The 9,529-nt window shown below is 42.1% G+C and overlaps 1 long non-coding RNA gene across 1 annotated transcript; it reads right to left on the reverse strand.

Annotated features, from left to right (window-relative positions):
- Window positions 1-272: 272 nt before the first annotated feature.
- LOC102148043 (uncharacterized) lies at window positions 273-2,667 on the reverse strand. Its single transcript, XR_011426472.1, has 3 exons — window positions 2,546-2,667; window positions 1,790-1,843; window positions 273-1,214 (listed from the first exon to the last, which is right to left on the reverse strand). It is a non-coding gene; the product is annotated as an uncharacterized lncRNA (long non-coding RNA).
- Between the last annotated feature and the right edge of the window lie 6,862 nt (window positions 2,668-9,529).

A 9,529-nucleotide genomic window follows, 5' to 3' on the forward strand; every position in this document is an offset into this window, starting at 1 on the left:
TGCCCAGGATCCGAACCCTGGGCCGCCGCAGCGGAGCACGCGAACTTAACCACTTGGCCACGGAGCCGGCCCCCCATTTAACGATTGCTTATACTTTCCATCTGTCTGCTGGGATTTTCTATCTGGCCATGCATGCTGTCCACCTTTTCCACTAGAGCACTTAACATCTTACTCATATTTATTTTAAATTCCCTGTCTGATGATTCCAATATCTGGGTTATCTCTGAGTCTGGTTCTGTACATTGCTTCATCTCTTTAGAGTGAGTTAGTTATTTCTTCTTTTTTGGTGGGGAGGTTATGTCTCGTAATTTTTTATTGGATGCCAGGCATCATATGTAGACCAGTAGAGACTGAGGTAAATCATTTTTATGCCTTTTAACGGGCATGTCTCTTCTGCTGCTTCAATTTCCTTCAGTGCCACCTTGTGCTTAGGGTGGGTACTGCGGTGTTGCAAACTTTTTCTCAAAGTTCCTACTCCACCCTCAGCTTTCAGGCTTCCCCATTGGTCTGTGCCTCAGAAGGGATCTCTCTCCATGCTTGTCCTCCATCAGTGGTGAACTTCTGTCACTTCTTACCCCCTGTTGTCCTGGTCTAGCCTGTCTCAGGCAGGCCCTGTGTCTCTGTGATCCTGTCCCTCCCTGAGCTGACAAAGACCCCTAATATCTGGGTCCAGGGTGGTTTCCTGCCCCCATTGCAGGGTAGATGCTTGTTTTCCTTTTCTTTGCTCCAGCAGCATGAGTCTTTACCTGTGTCCTAGAAATGACAGTTTCCTGCTCTTTCCCAGTGGCTTATGGCTTTTTTTCCTATAGTGATCGAGGGCTTGGGTGGAATTTGTGCCTTTCCTGCAGCACCTGTGCTCTCCTCTTTGGGGCCTACACCCCTAAGGGACAGATTTCTCACATCTCCTGCTCTACCCCAAATCTACCCCAATCCTGGTCATAAGTGATGGACGTTCATGGGGAGGGGCCTGTGAATGGGCCACCCTGCTCTTGTTTGTGCATCTTCCAGAGGTCCTCTACTCTCCCATGCTCCCACACTCAGCCTTAGTAATTTGCTAACAATTTTGTTTAAGTTCTTACCGGTTGGTGTGGTGCTTGACGTCTTGCTCTCCTCTGCTCTGCTGCAGGTGCCCTGTGCTTGTGCCCGTCTCTCTCGGGAGACTCCTGTCTTTCCTTAGACTGTAGGCTCCTCAGTTGCACCGCAACCTCAGCTGTCTATTGGGTTCAAGAAAAGACAGGAATTTTGTAGAGGATCCTTTTTCCTGTTCTTATTAAGGTTGGAGCAACATTCTTTCCAGCTTGCTGCATCCTAGGTGGAAGAACCGATCTCCATTAGATTTTCATATTCTCCTTCAAAATCTCTTTACTGGCCAGACCTTAGGCCTGTCCCCTCATCTCCTGCACTCCCACCCGTGGCTTCTCCTTGCAGTGTCAGCCTCCCCTCCACTGTCTTGGGCAATTGTGCACATCCCACCAGTTAAACAAAAGCCTGCCTCCTTAGAGCATAGTTTGACCCCCATCCTTTGTCACTTGAGCATCTGTTGTTGCCCTTAGTGAGTGACTCTGACCACCCCCTGCCCACACCTCCACCTAAGCAGCTTCTAGAGTGTTCTTTCCGACCGTATCTAGTACTCTCCCTGAGAGGAGTTCTGAGAAATGCAGTTTTCTCCATTCTGTTACACACACATGTGATAATGCCCATGCCAGAGGCCTGAGGTGGACCTGGCGATGGGATCTGAAGCTTCATTGCCCATGGTGCTCTAGCCGGTATGGTTTGATGGGGCTCTTACCTTCTGTTTTAGTCCTTCAGGTGCCTTCTCTGTACAGGATCCTAGCTTTGTTACCTTAGGACACACACAGGACACTAATGTTAATGTTTTGAGTTGTTTTTATTAGAAAAAGGGCTGTAAGTATGTGTATGTTTCAACCTGGCAGAATTATTTTATCAATCCACTCATTTTCCTTTTACCGAGAGTTATCTTATTTTATTTATTTGTATTAATAACTTACTTCATTTAAGATCCTTTCCACATATCTAGCCTATCTGTTTACAGTGTGTCCCCTGGGGAGGCTGACTCTATACACCTGTGGTGAGAATTGTGGGACACATGGATGGAATATAATGGGCCTCCTGGGAGGAAGGATGTAGATAATTTGGGACCAATGGTCAGGACCAAATTGAATGAAGAAGGTCGGGGACAAGGCTGTGGGCAGTCTCTCTTGGTAGTGACTGCTCCTAGGCGGCTGAGGACTTATTCTGAGGTTGGGAAGGATTGAGGGGCAGGGTACCGATTCAGGGCTGCTCCACAAGGATGCTGTGAGGTGGCCTTCGTGGGTAGTATTCTATGTCCTTCAACTTTGCCCTGGGGAACATTTAAAAAGTATTGAAGAGGAGAGAGTGGGCGGAGCAAAATGGCGGGGTGAGCTGACCGGGATTCTCTCCCCTCCAAAATACAACAAAAGATTGGAAGAACTGAATTTCAGAGAATAAACATAATGCCAGCTCATTAGAGACCTACAATACCAAGAAGGCGGAGATCACAAACCTTGCAGACGGCCTCGGAGGCGCTGGAACGGTAGGAGAGAACATCGCTCCCTCCCCTAGAGTCTGCGATCGCTGCGGCGCAGGTCGGGAAGGAGCGGGGGAGGGGCCGCGCGACCGGGGGATCATCCAGGACTCCTGCCGCTGATTCAGTGGAGACCTGCTGATGGGGGGAAAGCTTCCGTCCGCGGGGACCCTATAAATCAAGGGCCTTGGGAGACCAGAGAACAGAACTGATCTGAACCCAGACCGGCGCGTGTAACAGCCCCTCCCCCTCAACAAAGCCAGTGGGCGCAGCCATCTTGCCCCAAGGCGGAGAGCTAACATGCCGCTCTCGACCCCCATCTAGTGGCGACAGCCTGTAACTGCAACTGAATTCTACCACCATGAGAAAAAACTGCTCCTCTACCATCCCGCAATTTATAAAAGCCCCAGACCAGAAGGAAAACAATAAAAACACAGAATTAAGCCCTGAGGACTTGGAATTAGGTAAACTAAGTGATAATGAATTCAGAGCAGCTATAATCAAAAAACTCAATGAGGTAGAGAGAAAGATAGAGAAACAAGCCGAGTTCTGGAGTTACTTCACAAAAGAGATTGAAATCATAAAGAAGAATCAAACAGAATTACTTGAGATGAAAAACACAATGGACCAGATAAAACAGAATACGGATTCCCTGAATGCCCGTGTAGACAACATAGAGGAGCAAATCAGCATAATCGAGGACAGACAGGCTGAATGGCGCCAGACAGAGGAAGAAAGAGAACTAAGAATTAAAAAAAATGAGGAAAATCTCCAAGAGATAATGGATTCAATGAGGAGTAAGAACATAAGGATCATAGGAATTCCCGAGAATATGGAAAAGGAAAATGGAGCAGAAAGTGTGCTTAACGAAATTATTGAAGAGAACTTCCCAAATCTAGGGATCAACGGAGAAATGTGTGTAGAGGAGGGTTTTAGATCTCCTAGATTTGTCAGTGTAAAAAGACCCACCGCAAGGCACATAATAGTAAAGTTGGCAAATAGGAATAATAAGGAAAGAATACTCAGGGAAGTAAGAAAAAAAAGAGAATAACCTATAAAGGAGCCCCTATCAGACTGTCAGCGGATTTCTCTACAGAAACCCTACAAGCTAGGAGAGAATGGAGTGATATATTCAAAGCTTTAAAGGATAAAAACCTTCAGCCAAGAATACTCTATCCAGCAAGAATTTCCTTCAGATATGAGGGAGAAATTAAATCTTTTCCAGACAAACAAAAGTTAAGGGAATTTGTAACTAAAAGCCCTCCATTACAAGAAATCCTCAAGAAGGCTCTCATACTTGAAAAAAGAAAAAAGGGAGAAAGGGGACACAAGCCACAGACTAGGGAGACCGATGGATAGAACCAGAACAGGATAGCAAATATTCAACTATAGCATTAGGGTAAAAATAAGGAAACTACCAAAACAAGGACGATCTTAGCACTCTAACTACAAATTAATAAGACGAGTTGGAATAAAAAATGAAAATAATTATTTAGGAGGGGAAGAGCAAAGGGTCTAAATCAGTATTGGTCAAGTAAGTAAGATTCCACCAGAGAATAGACTATATTATACACGAGATTCTAAATACAAACTTCAAGGTAGACACTAAAATAAAGTACAGAACAGAGTCACAAATCAGAGATAAGGAAAAATCTAAGAAACCCAGCATAGGAAATTGCAGTATTAAATGGGTAGTCTAAAGCACACAGGAAAAGAAACACAGGAAAACAAGATAATGAGCGACAGATTGACAACATTAAGTCCACATGCATCAATAATCACTCTCAATGTGAACGGATTGAACTCTCCAATAAAAAGACACAGAGTGGCAAAATGGATTAAAGAACAAGATCCAACAATTTGTTGCCTCCAGGAAACACACCTCAGCCCCAAGGACAAACACAGACTCAGGGTGAAGGGGTGGAGGACAATACTTCAAGCTAATAGCAAGGAAAAAAAGGCAGGTGTTGCAATTCTCATATCAGACCAAGTGGATTTCAAAATAAGACAGGTAAAGAGAGACACAGAGGGACAATATATAATGATCAAAGGGACACTTCATCAAGAAGAAATAACACTTATAAATATCTATGCACCCAACACAGGAGCACCAAGATTCATAAAGCAACTATTAAAAGACCTAAAGGAAGATGTTAAAAACAACACAATAATAGTAGGGGACCTCAACACCCCACTCACATCAATGGACAGATCATCCAGACAGAAAATCAACAAGGAAATAGTGGAGCTGAATGAAAAACTAAAACAATTGGACTTAATAGACATATATAGATCACTCCACGCTGAAGGAGCTGAATACACATTCTTCTCAAGTGCACATGGAACATTCTCTAGGATAGACCATATGTTGGGAAACAAGGCAAGCCTCTACAAATTTAAAAAAATTGAAATAATAACAAGCATCTTCTCAGATCATAGTGCTATAAGGCTAGAAATTAATTACAAGAAAAAAGCTGAGAAAGGCACAAAGATGTGGAGACTAAACAACACACTACTGAACAAGCAATGGATCATTGAAGAAATTAAAGAAGAAATAAAAAAATACCTGGAAACAAATGATAATGATAGCATGCCATACCAACTCATATGGGATACAGCAAAAGCTGTATTAAGAGGAAAATTCATCGCAATACAGGCACATCTTAACAAACAAGAAAAATCCCAAATAAGCAACCTTAAAGCACACCTAACTGAACTAGAGAAAAAAGAACAAATGAAGCCCAAAGTCAGCAGAAGGAGAGAAATAATAAAAATCAGAGCAGAAATAAATACTATTGAAACGAAAAAGGCAGTAGAAAGGATCAATGAGACAAAGAGCTGGTTTTTTGAGAAGATAAATAAAATTGACAAACCACTAGCCAGACTTACAAAGAAAAAAGGGGAGAAAGCTCAAATAAATAAAATCAGAAATGAGCGAGGAGAAATAACAACAGACTCTGCAGAAATACAACAGATTATAAGAGAATACTACAAAAAACTATATGCCAACAGAATGGATAACCTAGAGGAAATGGATAAATTCTTGGACTCCTACAATCTCCCAAAGCTCACTCAAGAAGAGGCAGACAATTTGAACAGACCAATCACAAGGAAAGAGATTGAAACAGCAATCAAAAACATCCCAAAGAATAAAACCCCAGGATCAGATGGCTTTCCTGGGGAATTCTACCAAACTTTCAGAGAGGATTTAATACCTATCCTTTTCAAGCTATTCCAAAAAATTAGGGAAGTTGGAACACTTCCTAACACATTCTATGAGGCCAACATCATGCTGATACCACAACCTGACAAGGACACCACGAAAAAAGAGAACTACAGGCCAATATCACTGATGAACATAGATGCAAAAATTCTAAACAAAATTTTGGCAACCAGAATTCAGCAATTCATCAAAAGAATCATACATCAGGATCAGGTGGGATTCATACCAGGGACACAGGGACGGTTCAACATCTGCAAATCAATCAACGTGATACACCACATCAACAAACTGAGGAATAAAAACCACATGATCATCTCAATAGATGCAGAGAAGGCATTTGACAAGATCCAACAGCCATTTATGATAAAAACTCTGAACAAAATGGTCATAGAAGGAAACTACTTCAACATAATAAAGGCCATATACGACAAACCCATAGCCAACATCATACTCAATGGGCAAAAACTGAACCCCATCCCCCTGAAAACAAGAACGAGACAAGGATGCCCTCTATCACCACTCTTATTTAACATAGTACTGGAGGTCCTGGCCAGAGCAATCAGGCAAGAAAAAGGAATAAAAGGAATCCAAATAGGGAGGGAAGAAGTGAAACTCTCGCTGTTTGCAGACGACATGATCTTATATATAGAAAACCCCAAAGAATCCATTGGAAAACTGTTAGAAGTAATCAACAACTACAGCAAAGTTGCAGGGTATAAAATCAATTTGCATAAATCAGTAGCATTTCTATACTCCAGTAATGAACCAACAGAAAAAGAATTCAAGAATACAATACCATTCACAATCGCAACAAAAAGAATAAAATACCTTGGGGTAAATTTAACTAAGGAAGTGAAGGACCTATATAATGAAAATTACAAGGCCTTTCTGAGAGAATTGGATGACGACATAAGGAGATGGAAAGACATTCCATGTACATGGATTGGAAGAATAAACATAGTTAAAATGTCCATTCTACCTAAAGCAATCTACAGATTCAAGGCCAACCTAATCAGAATCCCAATGACATTCTTTACAGAATTAGAACAAAGAATCCTAAAATTCATATGGGGCAACAAAAGACCCCGAATTGCTAAAGCAATCCTGAGAAAAAAGAACAAAATGGGAGGCATCACAATCCCTGACTTCAAAACATACTACAAAGCTACAGTAATCAAAACAGCATGGTACTGGTACAAAAACAGGTGCACAGATCAATGGAACAGAATTGAAAGCCCAGAAATAAAACCACACATCTATGGACAGCTTATCTTTGACAAAGGAGCTGAGGGCATACAATGGAGAAAAGAAAGTCTTTTCAACAAATGGTGCTGGGAAAACTGGAAAGCCACATGTAAAAGAATGAAAATTGACCTTTCTTTTTCACCATTCACCAAAATAAACTCAAAATGGATTAAAGACCTAAAGGTGAGACCTGAAATCATAAGGCTTCTGGAAGAAAACGTAGGCAGTACACTCTTTGACATCAGTATTAAAGGGATCTTTTCGGACACCATGCCTTCTCAGAGAAGGGAAACAATAGAAAGAATAAACAAATGGGACCTCAGCAGATTAAAGAGCTTCTTCAAGGCAAATGAAAACAGGATTGAAACAAAAAAACAACCCACTAACTGGGAAAAAATATTTGCAAGTCATATATCTGACAAAGGCTTAATATCCTTAATATATAAAGAACTCTTGCAACTCAACCACAAAACATCAAACAACCCAATCAAAAAATGGGCTGGAGACATGAACAGACATTTCTCCAAAGAAGATATACTGATGGCCAATAGGCACGTGAAAAGATGCTCATCATCGCTGATCATCAGGGAAATGCAAATCAAAACTCCACTAAGATATCACCTTACACCCGTTAGAATGACAAAAATATCTAAAACTAATAGCTACAAATGTTGGAGAGGTTGTGGAGAAAAAGGAACCCTCATACACTGCTGGTGGGAATTCAAACTGGTGCAGCCACTATGGAAAACAGTATGGAGATTCCTCAAAAAACTAAAAATAGAACTACCATACGATCCAGCCATCACACTACTGGGTATTTATCCAAAGAGCCTGAAGTCAGCAATCCCAAAAGTCCTGTGCACCCCAATGTTTATTGCAGCACTGTTTACAATAGCCAAGATGTGGAAGCAACCTAAGTGCCCATCAACAGACGAATGGATAAAGAAGATGTGGTACATATATACAATGGAATACTACTCAGCTGCAAAACAGAACAAAATCATTCCATTTGCAATAACATGGATGGACCTTGAGAGAATTATGTTAAGTGAAATAAGCCAGTGAGAGAAAGATAATCTGTGTATGACTCCACTCATATGAGGAATTTAAAACTATGGACCAAGAACAGTTTAGTGGATACCAGGGGAAAGGTGGGGTGGGGGGTGGGCACAAAGGGTGAAGTGGTGCACCTACAACATGACTGACAAACAATGTACAATTGAAATTTCACAAGATTGTAACCTATCAATAACTCAATAAAAAAAAAAAGTATTGAAGAGAGGGGGCTGTAATGAAATGGAAAGAATCAGGCCCCTCTGGGAAATCAACACAAAGAGCCCTGCGTGCTGGGGCACTTTTTCCCCATCTCAGTGAGAACTGCAGCATTGGAAGCAATGCTCACTCGGACCCCTGGCGCCAGGAGAGTGGTATGTATTGTGGGAGCAGAAGGAAATCTTTCATTACTGTGAGCTGCCCGGGATGCTGCCTGTCCACTAGGGGGCAGCATTCTGATGGAGGACAGTCAGAGATGCCCCTGATCTGGACAGTTTCAGAATTCCCACATAGGATGGGTTAGGGACCTGAGCGAGGAGTGGCAAAGGACACATATCTGGGTTTGCTTCGGAAATGCACTGTTGTACTCTGTTGGCTTTTGCGGGATGGTTTTGGGGGCATAGCCACTGTCCCTCACCCAACTGCAGTAGTGAAAATAAAACATGTTACATGGCATTGTAAAAAGACAAGTGCAAAACACAGACAAGAATTATTAACTCGATTTATAGGGCAGCTGTGTTCCTGTGAACCAATCCTTCCAACATTCAGTTCTCTCGTTACTACTTCATATGCATATGGCTCTGTGAGTAGCGAGGAGAATGTTGTCAGCCCAGTTTACAGGATGAGGTGCTCCATGGTGAAAGCTGTGAAGTTAAAGGATGCTCCACTAGAATGTAAGCTCCCTAGGACAGCGGCTTGTGCCTAGTTTATCCATCACTGATTCTCTAGTGCCTAGAATAGTACTTGTCGCCAGTAGGTGTGCAACAAATATCTGTTGAATGAGTGAAGCTGTAGTGATCCACACTATGAAGCAACTAATCCCTTTATATTGAGGTAAAACTCCATTTTCTCTATTTTATAAGCTTGGTTTGAACGTTGGACTTAAAAAATGTCTGGGCCCAGTAGAGATGACAGCCCAGGGATATTTGGTTTCAAAGAAAGGACAGTGGAGAGGAAGAGGAGGAAGAGGGAAGTGCTGAGGAATGCTCTCATCTGTTAATGGAAGGACATAGAAATAATCCTGTACCCCAACAGCCCCACCAGCACCCACTGTCCAGAGTGGATTAATCCACCTTCACAGAAAAAACGGCAGCATCTTTGCTCTATGTAATGGGGAGTGACTCCTAATTAAAACTGTCCCCCTCTATCCTATCTCTGTGCGTGTTTTGGTCAAAGGCCCCAGTGAACCTCAGATGAGCAATTTCTCTGATTTTTTTTTTATA

The sequence above is a fragment of the Equus caballus genome, chromosome 15, assembly GCF_041296265.1.
Source record: "Equus caballus isolate H_3958 breed thoroughbred chromosome 15, TB-T2T, whole genome shotgun sequence".
NCBI lineage: Eukaryota > Metazoa > Chordata > Mammalia > Perissodactyla > Equidae > Equus > Equus caballus.